Source organism: Capra hircus, chromosome 19, assembly GCF_001704415.2.
Source record: "Capra hircus breed San Clemente chromosome 19, ASM170441v1, whole genome shotgun sequence".
Classification (NCBI taxonomy): domain Eukaryota; kingdom Metazoa; phylum Chordata; class Mammalia; order Artiodactyla; family Bovidae; genus Capra; species Capra hircus.
In genome coordinates, this window is record NC_030826.1 from 60289721 (window position 1) to 60312418 (window position 22698).

Genomic DNA, 22698 nt, shown 5'->3' on the forward strand with positions numbered 1-22698 from the left:
AAGCATAGAGAGAGAATAGGAATACCAGAAAAACCATTGATTACATATGTTCTTAAGAAACAGACTCACAAATATAGAAAACAGACCAGTGGTAGCCAAGCGGGAGGGGCTGAGGGAGGAATGGACTGGGGCTTGGTTGACAGATTTCAGCTTTCATACAGAGAACGGACACGCACGAAGGTCCTACTGTGTGACTCACTACAGGGAATCACATTCAATGTCCCATGATAAACCATAATGGAAAAGAATATTTAAAATGAGAAAGAATGTGTGTGTGTATAACTGAATCGCTTTGCTGTGCAGCTGTAATTAATACATCGTCACAGATCAGCTATACTTCAATTTCTTTTTAACGTGTTCCGTCTCCACGGATTTGTAAGGCCAACGCTTCTCTACACTTAACTATTTGTTGCAAGTGCTTTGCGATCAGAAATTTCAGAAAAGAATATATGGGGGGGAAAAAAGGAACGACGGGGAGGCCAGCCTCATTTAGAGAGTGGAAACGAAGCAAAGAGGAAAATGAAGACCGTCCTCGGGAGAAGACAGCCTGGCCGTCCACACACAGCCGCGGCATGCATCCGTGGAGAGGTCTGGACAGCTAACACCCGCTGAAGGGGGCAGCTGTCATTCTTTCCCACTCTAACCACTCTTCTTTATTTCATGCAAAGCAATCTAGTCTGATAGAGTTTAAGACAGCTAAGAAGATCTTCATTCAAAATGACTTCCTGTCATAACATAAGACACATAACACAGTATAGCATGTAACACACCATAACACCATCTGGGACCAAATACCAGAAATTGTTTGAATGCTTAAACTTAAAAATTTATTTACATATTAATTTGGCTCTGCCGGGTCTCAGCTGTGGCACACGGGATCTTTGATCGTCACTGTGGCCTGTTCTTTCAGTTGCAGCATGCGATATCTCTCCCGGCATCGGGGTCTTTTCCAGTGAGTTGGCTCCCTGCCTCAAAGCCGGGCCCCTTACATTGGGAGGATGGAGTCTTAGCCACTGGACCACCGGGGAAGTCCCTTAGGTGCTTAGCCTTTGAATAGAGAAATTCAGAACGCCCAGTTTTCTCCTGGAACTGCATCTTATGTGACCGCTTATGAGAAGCATAAATAGCTGCTCACGCTTCATCTGAGCCTCAGGGTGGCTTGCTCATTCCGGAGTCGGTGGTTCCCACAGCCCGGCCTTGGAGGAAGCCGGAGACTTGGAATCCGCACCCTTGAACCGCATTCTCTGAATCCATCTCAGCAGAGGGTTTAACGCAAGCCAAAGGAAGTGCATTCCAGGGGGAAAGTCCAGCCTCGGATGCCACACAGGCCAGAGCTGGGGAGCAGGGTGCTGGACGTGCCCGCCAAAACAAGGAAGATGGGAAGCTGGGTGTGCTTACGTGACTCACCCTTCACCTGGGAAGCTGTGAGTGCTTGCGAGGAAGCCCTGCCCAAGGTAACGAAAGTCTGGGAATGTATTTACACAGCAGTCATCGAGGCCAAGTGTTTTTTTTCTTGTTTTCTCGTCTACTAGCTAAACAGGAAGTTTTCCGCAGGATGCTCTGACTTCCTCTGTTCAGAGTAATAACTTTAGCACTTTGCCTTCCTCTTCTCCCACGATACACTTAATGTTTCCGCTTTCAGGCCCCAGATTCGGTCACAGATTTCCTACAGGAAGCTGAGGCACCTTAACGCTTTGCAGGGATCTGTCGCACACCACCCGCATCAAAAAGTTACAAGGACGCTTTCATAGAAAGACTCAGCTTGCTCAGAGGCCCTAGGGAAGGTGTGAGTTGGTGAGTTAATGAAATTCTGAAAATCCGACCAGTCGTCTACATCCCTCCACATGACATCCCCTGGAAGCCAGTTACTTAAAATAAATTTCTAATCACAGGGAGAAGGGTGAGTGACTCACGGAGGTTAACTAAGAAAGGAAGTTCTTCCTCCAGGCCTTATCTTGGCACCTGCATGTCATTAGAAGGGCTAAGTGTTATTGTCGTCTAAAAAGGATGGTGAAAATAAAATTCAGCCAACGGGAGCCAGGCGTATGGTAGTACCGTCCACAGCAATTACCAACAGCTGCCAGCCCTCTTTCAAAACCAGTCCCCTATCTTCTGGCCATATTTAAACTCCTGCCTTTCCGGTTCAGTGCAGTGTGGTGATGAGTCCGGTTTGATCCCAGCTCCAACATTTGTATTCGAATAATGTCGAGGACACGTGTCCACTTCTTTGTTGTTGGTTTTGTTCAGTTGCTCAGCAGCGTCCAACTCTTTTACCCTCCCCCACCCCAGAATACTGGAGAGGGGCTGCCATTCCCTTCTCCAGACGATCTTCCCAACCCAGGCATCGAACTTGCATCTCCTGCATGGGCAGGCGGATTCTTTACCGCTGAGCCACCAGGGAAGCCTGTCCATTTCTTTCGTCTTCTCTTTTTCTTCACCTTTAAAGTGGGAAATCATTGCATTTGGTGAATCATAAAAGTATTCATTTTCGTAGGTTAAAGCTGATGTGAGGGATTTTTTTGTTTGTTTGTTTGATGGAGGAGTTAATGCATGTATACTGCCTGGCACGCTGCTGACACCTCTTCAAACCAGACAAAGGAATTGCATTTTTATTATTATCATTTTGCATCATTTATTGTTTTAATCTATCATTATTAAGTATTTACAGCATCTGTTGATTAGTCGCTAAGTCACATCTGACTCTTTTGCAACCCCATGGACTGCAGCCCACGAGGCTCCTCTGTCCATGGGATTTCCCCGGCAAAAATACTGGCGTGGGCTGCCATCTCCTGCTCCAGGGGATCTTCCTGACCCGGGGATCCTACCTGTGTCTCCTGCATTGGCAGGCGGGTTCTTTACCACTGAGCCGCCGGGGAAGCCTGTATTTATTACATAGAGACCACTTAACACCAGGCCAGAATATAAGGTTCTAGCGTCTGTTCACTGCTGCATCCAGGCATAAAACAAACGCCTGGCAGGTAGTACATCACCGATAAATATCTGCAGAATGAACAGATAAAGTAATAACACAACGGTAACTATGACAAGAGAGGAAGACCATCAGCCTGAGACACCTCAAGCTCTTCTCTCCAATTTATTTTCAGTGCAATGAGCTATTTGCTGAAACAGCGACATTTCTAAATAGCCCAGGCAGGTGGGTGACTCTTCAAGATGGCAGGATAGATTGACATACTTCTGAAAGCCTTAATCCCTAGACAGTTCACATCTTCTCAGAAACCACTGGAGGAATCCAAGAGAAGCAACAGCTGAAGCTTGGGGGGTGGCTCTGCCTTGAGGATAGAAACCAGGAGGAAAGTCCATCATCATGGTTCTTGTAAAATTAATGATAGTCACCCCCATTTAACTTTGAATATTCATGAGCAGGACTGAAGCTGAAGCTCCAATACTTTGGCGACCTGATGCAAAGAGCTGACTCATTGGAGAAGACCCTGATGCTGGGAAAGACTAAAGGCAAAAGAGAAGAGGGCTGCAGAGGATGAGATGGTTGGATGGCATCACCGACTCAATGGACATGATTCTGAGCAAACTCCGGGAGATGGTGAAGGGCTGGGAAGCCTGCACGCTGCAATGTGAGGGGTCGCCAAACTGAACAACAGCCCGTTCAGAGGAAAGAATAATGCATTTTATTTTGACTTTTACCTTCTCGATATTTCCCTCCTCGTTTCTTTGCTTCTTTGGCCTGATTCTTAAAAAAACATAAAGGGCATTGGCTGAATGCCGTCAGAACTGCTCTGCTGCAGGAAAGTGACTGCCTGCGTACAATGTCCTTGGTGCTTCGAATCTAGCACTGATGTGTGATTGCTACTTTAATAAAAATCAGCATGGTGATCACAAATGTTCATCTACCAAGTGCAGGGCCTCTTTTTGGAAAGGTATGGATATACTATGGGGCTTTCCTGGCAACTCAGGTGATAAAGAATCTGCCTGCAATGCAGGAGACCCAGGTTGGATCCCTGGGTCGGGAAGATCCCCTGGAGGAGGAAATGGCCACCCACTCCAGGATTCTTGCCTGGAGAATCCCATGAACAGAGCTTGGTAGACTACAGTCCACGGGGTTGCAAAGAGGCGGACACGACTGAGTGACTAGGCACACACACCTGGGTATAATAGAATGCCTACTGGAAAACAACATTAGTACTGCTCAGCTAGTGCCGATCCACTGCCTGGGGCTCCTTTCCTGGCTCCTTCACACTCACCAACTGCAACACTGGCAAAGCAGCCTCACCTCCCCAGGCAGAAGTTTCCCAGGTGTGTTAAGTGAGATGATACACACGAACCCCTTTGCACAACACCTGATGTGGCAAACGCTTAATCAACGCCGCCGTTTGCTGTTCCTGCACTATTTAACAAAGATAACATCTGCGTCAGGAGAAATGCTTTTGAAAAGAGGAGATCCTCAAAACCCTTTCTTCTTTTGTGTTGTCCCAGTTTCCATCATTTCCTTGAACATCGTGTCAGTCTTGAAGCCCTGGCATTTTTTATTCAGCTGAAAACAAGCTCAAAGCCGCAGACCCAGCACAGCCGCTCATAATCCTGGGCTTAAAAATAGACGCGCAACAATGAAACTCTTTTATGACGGTCACCAGAAACCACAGCGCTTCATCTCTTGACATCTTCCTGTTTCAGTAAAAATTCTCACGAGAGTCTTGAAAGGATACAGGCAGACCAACCCCGGGGTGAGCGGAGCACGGGCCGCGGTTGCAAGGATGTTGTTTAGATTTGAGATCCTGTTTTCTTCCTGGATGAAGGGCCGCGGCCTCCAGGTGCTTCTCCCACTGTTATCGGCTCCTCCGCAGGGAGCAGCCTTCTAGAAGCCACTTCCTGCCGCCTCCGTGGGACTGGCTGCGAAGAGATCGGAGGCAGGCTGTCAGGGGTTATCTCCCACCTGCGTTGCAGTTCCCGAGGCCCGTCACTATCTGGGGTGGCCATTTATATGGCGAGACAGCGCTCCTGCTCAAGGACAGTTCAGAAAGCAAAAAATCAAAACCCAAAAGGTGGCAGGGCGCGGGTGGTTGAGACACTGCCTGGGATTCCAACAGTCTGATGCTGTACGCACCAGGGCAAGGCCTCGGCCTCCTGGGGAAAGCAATGAGCGACACTACAATGACCCCTGTTTCTGTATTTTAATAACTGCATTGATGGATTTCTTTTCGGCCATGCCGGGTCTCCCACTGCTGCGCCAGGGGCCTCTTCTCTAGCCGCGGCAAGCTGGGCTCCTCCTCATCGCCGTGCACGGGCTCTGCATTGCGGCGGCTTCTCTGGTTGCGGAGCACAGGCTCTGGGGCGCAAGGGCTTCAGGAGCTGTGCCAAGCGGGCTCTGAACTTGTGAGTCCTGGGCTCTAGAGCACAGGCTCAGTGGCTGTGGCACTTAGTCGCTCGGCGGTATGCAGGATTTTCCCAGTTCGGGGCTAGAACCCATGCCTCCTGCGTGGGCAGGTGGAATCTTGATCACCAGCCTCGGGAGAAGCCCTCTGCAGTGAGGCTGAGGTTGCTGTGCATGTATCCAATGGCCATTGTGTTGCCCCCGAGAACAGCCTGGATTTAGCTTCTAAATGGAGTGGATAGCTTTGTGCTTTCTCCCAAGGAAAGAAGTGTTGTGCCTCCTTGGATAATTAACCTCCAAAACAGAGATATGATGGACCATTTTCCTTCCAGTGGCAATTTGTGAGCTCAGGAGAGAGCAAGGATGCCTAACTCTGCACCTAAACTTACTGCTCCTGCTCTGCTGAGCCTTCCAGTCAAAGGGAAGATCCATCTCTGCCCAACTCTCCCTCCCAGACTCGGGAGGGTAGCGTGTAGACAGAGGCTCCCAGAGGTGCAGACATGGGCCATCAGGAAGTCCCAATGAAGCCCAGTCAGGCGCTTCCATGCCTGCCAACAAAGCCTCATCTGCTTCTATAAGCCACTCATTTAAGGAAATGAATTACACACTTGTATCCTCTGAGTTACACCAAGTGATTGATGGTAAAAGCAAAGACTTGACTTAGGAATAAGGAAAATATTGCCCAGGACACTTCCTCGAAGCTAGTCTCAGTATTTCCTCCTCACTGCCCGTGGCCTCATTCCAGGCACGGACAGTCCGAAGCAATGATCCTGAAGTTCCTGAGCAGCCCCGCTCCCCCTTTGCCCAGTCACTGGCTTCGAAGGGAAACCGCAGACGGGAACATTCACGCCAAAATGCAGAGCGTGAACAGTCATTGTTCCCCTGTGGGAAGATCAGGAAAGAAGAGGGGGCAGAGGATGGATGGTGTTGGGCGAGGCGGCATGACTTCCTAGAGTAATCCTTGCGACTGGAGCCTGCAGATTTCAGAAAACAGAGATGTGAAAATACATAGAACTGCTTTTACTTTGAATCAGTATTTTCCAGATTCATGTCAAACCCTTTCCTGAACCCCTGGGGATAATCAGTCTCCAGTGCTGAGATGAAGGTAGGTAGTTTCTAAACCACAAGGGAAGTCAGAACTCTTCCCACTGACTTAGAATTGCATCGTGTCTAGGAAAAGTCATGCTTCCCATACGGAGATTTTAGAGCCCTAAAAGGTAAGTGAGACACGGCCACTAACGAAGAATGAAATCGTGCCATTACAGCAACGTGGATGGACCCAGAGATCGTCATACTGAGTGAAGTCAGCCAGACAGAGAAAGACAAAGGTCATATGACATCACTTATATGTGGAATGTAAAAAAAAAAAAGAGGTACAAATGAGCTTGTTTATGAAACAGAGTCACAGAAAACAAACTTATGGTTACCAGCGGGTAGGCGGTGGGGGCAAGGATAAATTGGGAGATTGGGATTAACATGTACACACCGCTATATGTAAGACAGATAACTAATAAGGGCCCGCTACACAGCACAGGGAACTACTCCATATTGTGTAGTGACTTATACGGGAAGAGAATCTTCAAAAGAATAGATATTTGTATATGTATAACTGAGGCACTTTGCTGTATGCCTGAAACTAACACAACATTGTAAATCACCTACACACCAGTAAACCTTTTTTAATGAAATTAAATGATGAAGAGATGCCCAAATACAATGTTACGTTAAAACCCACATGATTACAGAAGCAGTGCAATAGTGGAGGTTTTCTAAGTTCAACAAAGAGACACAAAGTAAGCTCCCCCCAAAAGAGACAGACATAAAGAACAAACTAGGGGTTACCAGTGGGGAAACTCAGTCATTAATTGATTAGCTGTTCACTAGAGGAACGACATAGAGGACAAGTATGTTTTAAGAAGCTGGGGAAAGAAATCAGTTACGGGGGGCAGCCCTCCTGGGATAATGCCACATGGACATACGTACAAGGGGCAGGAGGGTGAGAGACAGTGGGGATCAAGGCAGAAAAGTAGCACCTGGGGTAGACTGCCGGGGCAAGAATTCCTCCAGGGCTCAGTTGCAAACACCAATCTGAACTAAACCGATGCTCTTACCAGCCATCATTTTAAATGACACCAGCACGTAAGTGTTCCTTCTCCCCTCTCCTATGTGCAAAATGCATCACTCGGAGGGGAAATTGCTTCTCCATTTTCTCCTTCTCAGCTCTCACACTGTTGGGGTCGTCCGGGCTTTTCAGAATCCACAGGAATACTTTGCATAACACAGAGCTGCCAAACACTGCAACCCAAGCTTTTCCAAATACACGTCTAAATCACTGGGATAAGAACTGAAAGAGTGTGGAAATAGAGTCTTTATATCTAGGCGAGTTTCCAAGGCAATGTTGAGAACCACGATAAAAATCCGGATAATCATTCTGGTATTAAACAAATTTGGAGAATGTCTAATGGGTTGACTGGCGATGATGGTAAGGAAACAAGGAAAACCCAACACGTGGGTGCGTGGACACGGAGGATGTTGATTTCCTGCTCAGAAGAGTGATGCAGAACTCTCCCCAGGACATCTCCCTCTAGACTGCCTCCATCTCCTACCCCCAAGGGCACTTCAGCTGGCAGGAGAGAACGGGACGGGCATGGAGGAGCCCCCTGTGGCCAGGGCACCTCTGCTCACATCCCATTGGCTAGAGCCAGTCAAAGGCTCCAACTGAAATGCAGGTGTGGCTGGGGACTTTCCTGGTGGCCCAGCGGTGAAGCAGCTACCTTTCAATGCAGGAGACCCAGGTTCAACCCCTGGTTGGGGAACTAAGGTCTCACGTGCTGCAGAGCAGCTGAGCCCGAGCACCACAGCTCCTGAGCCCAAGCGCCACAGCTAGAGAGGAGCCCGAGCGAGGTCCCTGCGTGCCCCAGGTGAGACCTCACACAGCCAGAACACAGCTTTCAGCGCAAGAGACGGTGACGGACGGAAGCAACGGAATACTGCCGTTCACTATTCCTGTGACCTGGGCTGAACTGCTTCCTGGCTTCCCCGGGCACTAACCATTTCTGCCGCCAGATCTCCTATGGCTGTTAAAAACCTGTGACCCTCTATCAGGTGCACCATTTCACAGCTAGTGGGATTTCACAGACAATGAGATGGAAGAGATAATAGAGAGAGGAAAGGGTCACGTTTCCTCCACGAGACAGCGAACTCCTTTCCCAGATTCCCTGGTCTATGCGGGGGCACATCTGAAGCCGTCAGAGTGAACTCTGGTATTAAATCTCTGGACCTTGGGGAGGTTCATATGAAATGTCTCTGTAACAGGACTGACAGCGAGGGTTGACTCTTGTCCTTCCAATGTGACATGATCATTTTTGTTTCTATTGTAACTGAGTTTGGGAAATTACTCAGTGACAAGTAAACAAAATACCACTGTCACCATGATAATATCGCAAGGGAAAAACATCTCAGGGGGAAAGAAATTAATACATTTCTGACATTCCAAGGTGTGAAAGGAAGAAACCTGACGTCTGGAAGCCGGAAAAAAAACAGCTTCTTGGCCCGTGCTGTTCACCCACGTCAAGGTCACCTAGAAAGTTATCAGGACTCAAAATAAATTAGAAGTCTATTTTTAGATGATTTCTTGAGTCCAAAAGCACGTAAAGACTTAAACGTCATCCCTGTCTAGTTTGAAAGTCCTCAGTAAGCCTTTATCATGCTAAGGCGGCTGTTTAAGTAAACACTTGAATTATAGAGTGATTTTCAAGCAAACATATCACCCACTATACATAACAGAAACCATTGAAGGGAAATCCTGAGAGTGTTTACTCAAAGATGCAAAACTGATGAAAAGTCATCACTCAAAAAAATAAAATCTGGAGTAAATGAAAGGAAAATCCTTGCTGGGACCTATGTCACACAGAAGCAAGAGAAGTAAAACAAGCTTGAAATTCAAATTCATAAGCCTTGAAATTTAAATGTTTCTGTGGTATGAAAATTGCATCTCTGGGGATGACAATAGTTTTAATTTGTTAAGTCTTCAAAAGTAAGTAAAATCCCTCTTATCCTATGATTCAGAGTCCCAGGAAGGGTTTGCTACATCAGCAGAGAACACATTCCCGAAATGTCACCATTAAGCACTTTTTTTTCAATTGTGCAGGTAATACGTCTCTCTCTCTCTCATTCACAAACACACACACCACACCACACGCACACTTATTGGAGTCTTATGTCATTGATGAATTACTAATCAGAAAATGTTTTTAATATATCTGTACTATGGCAAATGAGAACGGTTCCAATATGTGACGATGAAAATGAAGAGATACTGGGGGGAAAAGCAGAAATAGTTAACGCGGACAGCATGAACTGGTGGGAATTATTCACGCATAGCTTTCGTCTCCTGCCTTCACCCTTTCTCATTTCTGTGACCCTCATCAATGACATGACTGCATCAAGCCGCTGGCTGACCCCTGTAACATGGGGATGATAGTATGGACTGTCAAGGTACACAGAAGGACTACATCCTGTAATCCTGTAGCCCGTATTACATGCTGTAATATGGGTAAAAAGACACAAAGATTTCTTGACCAAAGATTTAGCTCACTTTTTTTTTTTTTCCTCAAAGACAGATCGTCAATATCATTGTGAAAATCTTCTAACCACCCACATATGTGTACAACCATAGATTGAGTAATAACTGCAATACTGGGTTTGCCAAAAACTTCGTTTGGGATTTTCCAATCAGCTCTAATAGGAAAACCCAAATGAACTTTTTGGCCAACCAGATACACAGACTTAAGTGGGGAGTCACTGATGGGTAAAGAGGTAGAGAAAGACAGAAAACAAGACCACGGGAGGCAGTATCAGCATTTTGTAGGATAAACTGACCTCTATCTGGCCAAGAGGATATTAAAATACTGCAACAAACCATCCCTTCCCCCAGCCCCAACTTCAAGTCATGAAAAGAGGAGCCAGTTGGAAAATCTGTGGCTTCCAGTCATCCTCAGGAAATCCACAAACGTGGTGATCTAACCGACTCGGGACTCGGGAAGGCTGTTTACTGCTTCTCAGCCTTGCTCTCCTCATGTGCGAAGTGACCGCGATTATGGTGGAAATGAGGGGTGACACAGAGACCTCAGTGCAGGGCACTGTCCCTCGATTCTATCCTTGTCTCACCTGACACACAGCCAGCTCATGAGCAAGTCCTTAACAGGCCGAAGCCACCCGTCTCTTCCCATTTTCACTTCTGCCTTGTCTTATAGCCTGCTGTTTACATGATGCATTAGTCAGGGCTCTCCAGAGAATGGAACCCACAGGGTGTGTGTGAGAGAGACAGAGAGAGACACAGAGAGACACAGAGGGAGACAGGAAGACAGAGAGAGACAGAAGCAGAGAGACGGAGGCAGAGTGCGTTTGTGTTATTTTAAGGAATTTTGCACGATCGGGAGTGCGACAAGCCTAAACTCTGCAGTAATGCAGCCAAATACAGTCTGAAGGCAGATTCTCCTCTGCTTGGAAGGACCTCCACCCTTCTTTTTTCCCTTTTGGCCTTCAGCTGATTAGATGAGCCTACCCACACCGTGGAAGGTAATCTGCTTTACCCACTCTATTGAGTTTCACTGTAACCATATCTAAAAAACACCTTCACTGCAAAATCCAGGCTAGTGTGTGACCAAACCTCTGGGAACCATGGCCTGGCCAGTCTGACACCTAAAATTAACCGTCACACAAACGTCGACCGCCAGCCTCATTCCTGCCGTGGGGCCTCTGCACCGGCGGTTGCCCCTGCTTAGAAAACCCTGACCCATCTCCTCCCGCGTTTCCTCACCCAGATCCCAGCACAAATGCCACCTCTTCAGAGACGCTGGCTGCCCAACCTGTGTATGGCAGCGCCCCGGGCACTCTGCTTACCCCAGTCACAATCCCTTACCTCTCATTGTGTTTTATTCACACCCTTTCACTCTCTGAAACCGTCTCAGCTCTGCAGTTTCCCGTGTGTCGTCTGTTTCCCTCCCAGCTTTGGGTTCCACACATGCAGGCATCTTGTCGGCTTAGCACTCTAACCTCAGTATCTAGAATCCTGTCCGATAGGCACTCGGTCGTTCAGCCGTGTCTGACTCTTGCAGTCCTGCGAACTACAGCCCACCAGGCTCCTCTGCCCGTGGGATTTTCCAGGCAAGAATGCTGGACTGTATTGCCCATTTCCTTCTCCAGGGGATCTTCCCGATCTGGGGATCAAACCCACATCCCTTGTGTCTCCTGCATTAGCAGGTGGATTCCTTACCACGAGCACCACCTGGGAAGCCCCAGGCAGTCAATAAACAACTGTTGAATGAATGAACCTTTCGATGCTAGGCACTCGTGTAAAATCTGATTATTTTGTTTATTAAGAGTTAATTTGTGTACTATATGATGAGATTTGTACTCTAGTCTTTTGAAAACATTTCTATGATGGTCTCTGGATTACCTTTGAATCATAGATGCTAAATTTACCCTTAACCCTACTGTAGGTAGATAAGTGTGTGAGATTTAAATCCTATTATAAGAGGAGCATAAGATGGATGATTGAGGAATTGGAAGCAAGAATTATCTGGCAAAGCTTAATATTTTACACATTAGTTTGTCCAATTGTGACTTTTAAGAATAGGGCCTTAGAATAGATTCTGCCTACACATGCAAAATGGATTACAAGCGACTCCGTGAGGTCCTGTGTGCTGAGTCATGTCTGACTCTGTGGCCCCAAGGAATATATCCCACCAGGCTCCTCTGTCCATGGGATATTCCAGGCCAGAATACTGGAGTGGGCTATCAATTCCTCCTCCAGGGGATCTTCCCCACCTAGGAATCAAACCCGCACCTCTTGCACTTCCTGCATTGGCAGGTGAGTTCTTTATCCCTAGCGTCCCCTGGGAAGTCCAAGTGACTCACTCACCCTGTATAATTCGGGCTGAAATAACCCTGTCGATTTAGATATTCTGCTAAGCAAGGCAAAGGTGGGCTCCTAGTTCTTGGATCACTTTGTTTATTGGAGTCACTCCCTCCATCCTTTTGTGAAGGCAGACACAGCTGAAGAGTGCATCAAAACTTACATGTGGCGAGGGGCGTGCCCCCTTTATTACATGTGGGGGGGAGCGTGCCCCCTTTCTGACACGTGGAGGGGGGCGTGCCCCCTTTATTACACGTGGGGGGGAGCGTGCCCCCTTTCTGACATGTGGAGGGGGGCATGCCCCTCTTTATGACATGTGGTGGGGGGCGTGCCCCCTTTATTACACGTAGGGGGGAGCATGCCCCCTTTCTGACACGTGGAGGGGGGCGTGCCCCCCTTTCTTACACGTGGTGGGGGCGTGCCCCCCTTTCTTACACGTGGCATGGAGCATGCCCCCTTTATGACATGTGGTGGGGGGCATGCCCCCTTTATGACACGTGGCGGGGGGCATGCCCCCTTTATGACACGTGGAGGGGGGCATGCCCCTCTTTATGACATGTGGTGGGGGGCGTGCCCCCTTTATTACACGTAGGGAGGAGCATGCCCCCTTTCTGACACGTGGAGGGGGGCGTGACCCCCTTTCTTACACGTGGTGGGGGCGTGCCCCTCTTTCTTACATGTGGCATGGGGCATGCCCCCTTTATGACACGTGGCGGGGGGCATGTCCCTCTTTATGACATGTGGTGGGGGGCGTGCCTCCTTTATTACACGTGGGGGGGAGCATGCCCCCTTTTTGACACGTGGAGGGGGGCGTGCCCCCCTTTCTTACACGTGGCATGGGGCATGCCCCCTTTATGACACGTGGTGGGGGCGTGCCCCTCTTTCTTACACGTGGCATGGAGCATGCCCCCTTTATGACACGTGGCGGGGGGCGTGCCCCTCTTTATGACACGTGGCGGGGGGCGTGCCCCTCTTTATGACACGTGGCGGGGGGCATGCCCTCCTCGGAGATGAGGAGATGAAAGGTGTGACTCCGTCATGCACTGGGGAGAAGGAAACCGTGAAGGCAGACATTGGAGGTGAGAAGAAACCACCTCTTAGTGGACCATTTTTTCATATTTTGTTTTATCTATATAAGATACAATATTGTAAAGTAATTAGCCTCCAATTAAATAAATTTAAATTAAAAATAATATACAATTAAAATTTTGAACATGACAATGAATATGACTCTGGTGCAGAAGCCACCTTTTTTTTTTCCCCTCGGAATGACTGGCCCAACTCTCATGAACTAACATGAAGGTAGCCCTGGACGTGATAAACTGGTAGAAAATTCTCAGGAGTTTCCTTCCACAGGGAGTTGCAATAACCCTTTTCCCCGAGAATCTCCTTAGCATCTCAGCTTCCTCCTGTCTTCCTGTGTCGCCTGCAGTCTTTGCACGAGCAGAGATACGTTCAGTCATTTCAGTCTGCAAGGAGAGTTTCGTTTTTGCCCTAAGAGTAATTATTCATTCAAAAGCATACATGTTGATGAAGACAGAGGAACAAAATTACTTATTTCTTTTTCAGAAAAAGAGGCAGAAGCAGACGACACGTGGCAGTCCCTTGGGGTTGAATGACATCTTTAGGGCCATGTCTCTGCAGGGTGTTTATTAATTGGAAGTAAGACTAGTGAAAAGACCTCTGGCCTGGTCATTCTCTGCTTTGGTGGAGCTAAACTGACTCAGTGTCCGGTTCATTTTGGAGATAAAAGTGAGAAAGGAAACTGATACTCTTTCCCACCAGGCTGCCAGGCCCAGGGCTGAGCCCCCTAAGCCCCAACCCCACTTGATTTCATTGAACAACGCTGTCAAGTAGATATTAGTAACCTCGTCCACAAATTTGGGCAACTGGTTTAACCTTTCTGAGTCTCAGCCAGCACAAGACAGACAAGAGGATTAAATTCATCCGGTCTGGCTCCACAACCTGCCTAGGAGCAAACTTTACATTCACCGACAGGAAAAGCCATCAGACAGAAAACACAAAAAGCATAAATCACGAAAGAAAAGACTGATAGATGTGGCTCCTAAAAAAAAAAAAAGAAAAAGAAAAGAAATAAAAGTGGATGCAACAAAAAAGACGCTGTAATGTTGAAAGACACACGACAAAGGGACAATCTCACATATAAGATCACATATAGAAAACTAATATCCGATAGAGAAACGATCCTTATAAATCAGTTAGTAAGAGACAACCTCATGGGGAAGAATGGAAAAAGATAAAAATAGTCATTTCTTTAAAGCCAAAACAGAGGAGGAGAAGGGGGTGACGGAGGAGGAGATGGTTGGCATCCCCAACTCAAGGGACAGGAGTTTGAGCAAACTCAGAGAAAGAGAGAAGGGCAGGGAAGCCTGGAGCGCTGCCGTTCCTGGGGCCACAGTCAGAGGCGACCAAGCAACTGAATAACAGCAGAAGCCAAAATATAAATAGTGAATATTCATACGAGCATTCAAGAGAGCCGGCAGCAAAGATGGTCAGAGTGAAAGGATTAACAGGATGAACCCTCTACTGGTAAGAATTTGAGGAAATGGAAATTTTCACGTGCTTTTGAAGAAATTGTAAGTGGCTACAGTCTTCTGGGAGATGGCCTGTCAACATATATCAAAACTCTAAGTGTGTGTGCCTTTACGTTAATTGGAGGAATGATAGAAAAATTCACTAAAACGAAAGTACAAGGAAATTATTTGCAGTAATACTGATGAGGCAAGAGTTCATCAAAAAGCATTGTTTGAATTTTAACAGCCCTACAGTGGATTCCAATATTGAAAAAGATTCTAGATATTCATTCATTTTTTCATTTTTGCCTTTGTCTCTTTCTATTCTATCTGATTTGTCTATTAATATGCTAAGTCACTTCAGTCGTGTTCGACTCTGTGCGACCCCATAGACGGCAGCCTACCAGGCTCCCTCATCCTTGGGATTCTCCAGGCAAGAGCGCTGGAGTGGGCTGCCATTTTATATATACATGGATTTTATATATACATGGGCTTCCCAGTGGTCAGAGCGGTCGAGAATCCGCCTGCCAGTGTAGGAGAGGCAGGAGGCCCGTGTTCAATCCCTGGGTCTGGAAGGTCCCCTGGAGAACCCACTCCAGTGTTCTTGCCTGGAGAATCCCATGGACAGAGGAGCCCGGCAGGCTCCACGGGATCACGCGGAGTCAGACACGACTGAAGCAACTTAGCACACGCGAGCATATATTCACTTCACAATCAGGGGTTCCAGTCTATAATTTTCAAGCTCTTTAATATATCTCACTCTGTACAAATTTACAACGCACTTTCCCATGTTTTATTCCAGAGTAAAAACTAGGTCTCCAGTCCAAGGAAGCCACAGTTTCACAGAGCTTTATGCCAAAAGCAACCGTTTTTCCCTTTGCCTGTGAATTTCTTTAAAGAACTTCAAAAAAAAAAAAAAAGGAAGGAGACAGGCCCCTCTGATCACTCAGATGTTTGAGTCCAAACAGCACAATCAGAAGGGGAGGAAAACGTGGTTCCTTTCATTCTAACCCCTGAGCATCTTCTCAGCTCTGTGAAAGGACTGCTGCCTGATCCAGACAAACCTTTGCTCAGCCTCCAACGGAGAGATGCAACATGCAGCTGACTTCAGGACCGGGGACACAATCTCAGCATCTTCCCCGGACTGGGCTGGGGAGGCCTTTCATGTGAGCGGAAGGAAAGGGCTGACAACTTTCTCGTCTTTATGGAAGGCAGGCTTTATTTCCAGCTCCTGGGTCAAAAGGCTCCGGAAAGAAAACAAAACCGCTGGGAAATAAAGACTAAAAATAAAGCCCGGGGGGGTGGGGCTGGGGAGGGCGGTGAGTCAACACCGTTCGGGGACCCTGAAGGCAGCGACAAGGCAAGGATGTGCGTAGGGCTAGAACTGCGTCATCCTTAGCAGGTGGTCGTGACCAGCATCAAGATCCCTGGGCCAGGGAGGAAGGCGGTCTGCAAACAGGTGTGCCGGGGGGAAGGCGGGGGGAGAGAGGAAGGGGCCGTTCAAACAGCCTGGGCTGGGAGCCCAGACACTTCCCAGCAGTTCACCTCGGGGAGAGCCCCAGGGCTGGGCCTGGGCTGAGAAGGAGCTCAATCTGATCCGAGGAACTGTGGTCTGGGTGATGTGCTTGAAGTTTAAAATAGAAAGAGAGATGTTTACGCCGTTGGGCTTTCTTTCTCTTTACGTTTAATTGTCAGCTTAGAAGAAACACATCTATGATCCACACACTAATACTCTGCTCCCCCACCCCCAAAAAGGAGTCCTCATTGGGTGATTTCCTATTTTACAGGAAGCAAAGGGCGAAGGGGCTTCCCAGGTGGCGCTAGCGCTGAAGAGCCGGCCTGCCAATGGAGGTTAGATGAAAGAGACACAGGTTCAATCCCTGGGTCGGGAAGATCCCCTGGAGGAGGGCATGGCAACCCATTCCAGTTTCTTGCCTGGAGAACTCCATGGACAGAGGAGCCTGGAGGGTTACTGTCCATGGGGTCACAGAGAGTCAGACAGGACTGAAGCAACTTAGCCTGCACACACGCAGTGGGAGAATGAGTGAAAAAAATCACACTAAACACATTCCTTATGGACTTTTGAGAATGATGATGATTAATTTTATCAATATTTTATAGGACTTTAATTGGGCTTTTCAGTTCAGTTCAGTTCAGTTCAGTCTCTCAGTCATGTCCGACTCTTTGCGACCCCATGAATCGCAGCACTCCAGGCCTCCCTGTCTATCACTAACTCCTGAAATTTACCCAAACTCATGTCCATTGAGTCGGTGATGCCATCCAGCCATCTCATCCTCTGTCGTCCCCTTCTCCTCCTGCCCCCAATCCCTCCCAGCATCAGAGTCTTTTCTAATGAGTCAACTCTTCGCATGATGTGGCCAGAGTATCAGAGTTTTAGCTTCAGCATCAGTCCTTCCAATGAACACCCAGGACTGATCTCCTTTAGGATGGACTGGTTGGATCTCCTTGCTGTCCAAGGGACTCTCAAGAGTCTTCTCCAACACCACAGTTCAAAAGCATCAATTCTTCTGTGCTCAACTTTCTTCACAGTCCAACTCTCACATCCATACATGACCACTGGAAAAACCATAGCCTTGACTAGACAGACCTTTGTTGGCAAAGTAATGTCTCTGCTTCTTAATATGTTATCTAGGTTGGTCATAACTTTCCTTCCAAGGAGAAAGCGTCTTTTAATTTCATGGCTGCAGACACCATCTGTAGTGATTTGGGAGCCCCCAAAAAATAAAGTCTGACACTGTTTTCACTGTTTCCCCATCTATTTCCCATGAAGTGATGGGACCAGATGCCATGATCTTAGTTTTCTTGAATGTTGAGCTTTAAGCCAACTTTTTCACTCTTCTCTTTCACTTTCATCAAGAGGCTTTCTAGTTCCTCTTGACTTTCTGCCATAAGGGTGGTGTCATCTGTATATCTGAGGTTACTGGTATTTCTCCCGGCAATCTTGATTCCAGCTTGTGCTTCTTCCAGCCCAGCGTTTTTCATGATATACTCTGCACATAAATTAAATAAGCAGGGTGACAGTATAACTGGGCTTTTAGAATTTTTTAATTCTAATTCCTTTAGAAGGTACTTTAAGGACATTTTAGTGTGGACATACAACAATTCTGAGAGGTAAAGAAGCTGGTTCTTACTAACCATATTTCACAAATTAGGAAACTGAAGTCAGATCAGTTACAGGCTTGTATGGGGTTGCAAAGAGTCAGACACGACTGAGTACACACACACACACACACACACACACACACACACACACGATGCCCTAATCAAAATAGCCAGAGTTCGGCCAAGCAAAAGGTTCAGCTGGATCAATAGTTTAAAATGGGTTGTATTATTTTGCCTTATTACAAAGCTACATAGGTTTATTTAAAATGCAAAGTGTTAAAAATATATTTCTCTGCAGGAAGGAATGAAAAGTGATCTGCAGTCTTCCTTTGAGGATGGCCATCATCACAGGCTTTAAGTTTCCTCCAGTGCTTTTGAAGCCGCGTATATAATACATGTACAGATATAAGTTACTTTTACAAAAAGAGGACCATATGGCACGTTCTGTGTTTTATTTGCTTATTTATTTACTTGTTCGTCTCTCAGTCGTGTCCCACTTTTTGTGGCCCCGTGGACTGTAGCCCAAAAGTCTCCTCTGTCTACGCGATTCTCCAGGCAAGAAAGAAGACTGGAGTGGGTAGCCTCTCCCTTCTCCAGGGGATCTTCCTGTCCCAGGAATCAAATCCATGGCTCCTGCGTTACGGCAGATTCCTTACCATCTGAGCCACCAGGGAAGCTCTAGTTATTTGTTTAAATGATTTTATTGTGGTAAAAAGTCACATAATACAAAGCCTCCTGTTTTGTAAGGGTTTCTATGTGGGCCTTTTTTAAAGTCCTTATTGAATTTTACGATACTGCTAGTTTTCTGTTTTGGTTTTCAGTCATGAGGCCTGCGGGATCTCAGCTCCCTGACCAGGGATCGAACCTGCACCCTCTGTATTGGAAGGCGAAGTCTAGACGATTGGACCACCAGGCAAGTCCCTAAAACATCCTGTTTTAACCGTATTTAACCATATGGTTCAGCGGTAGTGTTCACATTCTATTTGTAATCATATATCTATACGACTGTTATTTCCTATCAGAGTACCTTACTATATGATGCATAATTGTATATAATAAATTAATTATAACATGTTTTAAAAAGGATGGTCCACGTCCTTACAGACTAAGCTGTAATAAGCACACACACAGGCCAGTCAGGACCATTATTTCTCTAAGTGTGCCCCTGGGCAGACCTCCAAGTCTGGCCTTAGTTGGCATTAGTTGCCAAGGAGCAAGGTGCAAAATGTTAATACTGAATGCAAGAAGCAAGAAAAAGAATCAAGTCTATGTGGACTTAGTAACAAGCGAGATCCCTCTGTACCTGAGCAGAACTACCTTTCTGGGCCTTTCTGACTGTCTTCTAGAGGTTTTCACCAGCAGGCCCCCAGGTACCAGACTCCACGCCCGCGTGGACGACACAGGGCTGGTCATCTTTACCCCTCACCCTCCTCCTCTTCCTGGCTTCTCGCCCTTTCTCTGTCAACAGTACCACCACGTTCCAGGAACAAATGAGTGAGAGGGTGTTTGAGAAATATTGGCTCTTTATTAAGACCATGAGGCCTTTGGTCCCTTGCTATATAGTTAAGACTTTTGTCCAATAGAGAAAATACTTCGTTACCATCAGAGAGACAGAGGGGGACTCCCAGGGGCAAGGGCCTAAAGCTGTCTGCGTGCACACCATGGTCCAGGCCTCTGCACAAGGCCTTCCTGGATTTGTGACAGTCTGGTCTGAGTGGCATCCGGTGGAGGATGAGAACTGTGGGGATGCGATCCCTATGCATCTAGGGGTCGTGCTCCCTTTGTGGCCTTCTGATGACACTGTTCTGTGTGTTTCTCAATAGATCATAAGCTCTTTCAGGGGAAATGGCCAACCATTCATCTTCATATCCTAGAGACCACTTAACATAATCCGTTGCTCATAGAGGACACATAATAAACATCCTTTGTAATGAACTGGGATGAACTGAAGTTTGCGTCCTAACTTTCCAGTTATTGAAATACATAATAATAATGTCTGAAAGTGAAAGTTGCTCAGTCGTGTCCGACTCTTTGCAAGCCCATGGACTAGTCCATGGAATTCTCCATGCCAGAGTACTGGAATGGGTAGCCTTTCCCTTCTCCAGGGGATCTTCCCAACCCAGGGATCGAACCCAGGTTTCCTGCATTGCAGGCAGATTCATTACCAGTTGAGCCACCAAGGAAGCCCTAACCACTTGTAATTCCGAAGATGATGAAGAGGAAAGCACCAGGTCTGGTTTCCTAAGCATTCATTCTGTGCTCAGGGTGATGTGTACACTTTTCTATCTCACAACAGACTTGTGAGACTGATTCGTCAGATTCACATTTTACATACAGTAAACTGAGGGTGAATAAGCCCTTCAATCATGTATGGATGTCAGAGCCAGATCATAAATAACTCCGAGCATCGAACAATTGATGCTTTCGAATTGTAGAGCTGGAGAAGACGCTTGAGAGTCCCTTGGACTACAAGAAGATCAAACCAGTCCATCCTAAAGGAAATCAACCTTGAATGTTCATTGGAAGTACTGATGCTGAAGCTGAAGCTCTTATACTTTGGCCACCTGATGCAAAGCGCTGACTCATTGGAAAAGACCCTGATGTTGGGAAAGACTGAGGGCGGGAGGAGAAGGGGGCGACAGAAGATGACATGCTTGCATAACATCACTGACTCAAGGACATGAAGTTGAGCAAACCCTGGGAGATGGTGAAGGACAGAGGAGCGTGCTGCAGTCCATGGGGTCACAACTGAACAACAACAAACGTCTTTAAGTCTACAAAGATGGAGGGTCAAGGGAGAGTCGAGGGAGAATTGGGATTCTTATTCCAAAGTGTGAGCCTAACCACCAGCCAGTAACCACAGTGGACATCAGTGATGTGTTTCACAGCTATCCTGTTCCCCTAAAGACATCATCATTCTCACCAAGACGTTCATGTCCTCTTGATTGACTTCCCTTTGGGACTAGCTGGATGAAGCCTGAACACGTATTATCTCTGGCTCAGCATCAGATTGTGAGCTGAAAAATACAACAGGACCTAGGGGCCAAAACCAAAATTGCGGTCACCAGCGTGAGGCCAAGACAGGGGCAGAGTCAGGAGCTGACAGGAGTTGAATCCAAAAGATGGCAGAGCCGGGAATCCAACTTGGAATCGACAGGAGCCGACACATGGCTAGGCACGAACCCCAGAGAGGCCAGTGGGAGACTCGGAAACAACAGCAGCAAGAATCCGGCAAGGATCCAGGATGCAGACAGACAGGATAGGCAGGGAGCCAAGTGCCAGCGGCCCCAAGGCCAGAGCCCAGCATGAGCCATCCCCGCCCCCTAAACTTGCTAGGTGTTTCTGAGAAGCCAGGATGCGGTGTTGAATGTTATCTGACTTGGGACTTTCAGGGAGAGGTAAGCGGAAGGTCTTGCCTGAAGGGGAGGGGTTGGGGAGCGAGGTGGCTCAGCAACTTCTGATAATTTATTGTCACTTTCCCCAAAGCACACGGCAGGACTGAACATGCACAGCATATACTCCACGAACACTCGTCAGTTCCCTGATCAATGGAGGGGACTTGTTCATGTGTCTGTTTTTCTCTGATGTGTAGGTGTGGGCTAAGTCGCTTTAGTTGTGTCTAACTCTGCGATCCCGTGAACTGTAGCCCACCAGGCTACTCTGTCCATGGGATTCTCCAGACAAGAAGATTGGAGTGGGCTGCCATGCCCCCTTCCAGGGTTTTCTCTTATCAGTTCAGTTCAGTTCAGTCGCTCAGTCTAACTCTGTGACCCCATGGACTGCAGCACACCAGGCTTCCCTGTCCATCACCAACTCCCAGAGCTTTCTCAAACTCATGTCCATCGTGTTGGTGATGTCCTCTGTCGTCCCCTTCTCCTCCCACCTTCAATCTTTCACAGCATCAGGGTCTTTTCCAATGTCAGTTCTTCGCATCCGGTGGCCAAAGTACTGGAGTTTCAGCTTCAGCATCAGTCCTTCCAGTGAACACCCAGGGCTGATCTCCTTCAGAATGGACTGGTTGGATCTCCTTGCAGTCCAAGGGACTCTCAAGGGTCTTCTCCAACCCCACAGTTCAAAAGCATCAATTCTTCAGCGCTCAGCTTTCTTCACAGTCCAACTCTCACAGCCACACATGACCACTGGAAAAACCATAGCCTTGACTAGACAGACCTTTGTTGGCAAAGTAATGTCTCTGCTTTTGAATATGCTGTCAAGGTTGGTGATAACTTTCCTTCTAAGGAGTAAGTGTCTTTTAATTTCATGGCTGCAGTCACCGTGTGCAGTGATCCACGAAGCCCGTTCAGGTGCCCCTTTCTCAAACTAGCCCAGCAAGTCAAAAATGCCTCCAAGGGGGCTAATCCCTTGGCAGAGGGCCAGGCTGAGCCCCGTGGCAGGAAGAGCATTCTGTTCCCACACCAGGGTAACCGGAAATGCCGCGCTTCTCTGCCAGCAAATAGGTAGATGTCCCCTGACTGATTTAGGAGCAATACAAGAATTGGCCAAGATGTTAGGGCTTCAAGCAGCAGTAGGGAAGTCATCCTGAGCATAATCGAAACTGGATATTCCCAGAAAGCATCACCCCGCTCCATCGCAGCATCCCCAACCACACCTTCTTTCCCAGATAAGAAAAGTCATCAGATCGCATCATCGAATTCCCCCAAAACTCCAAGTTACAGCTGAGTGTCAAAATTCAAAGCAATTATTCACTCCAATCAGGACATTTCAGATATGTGAAATCCCCCAACGGGTTAGACCAGACCAGATACACTCTGCCATTA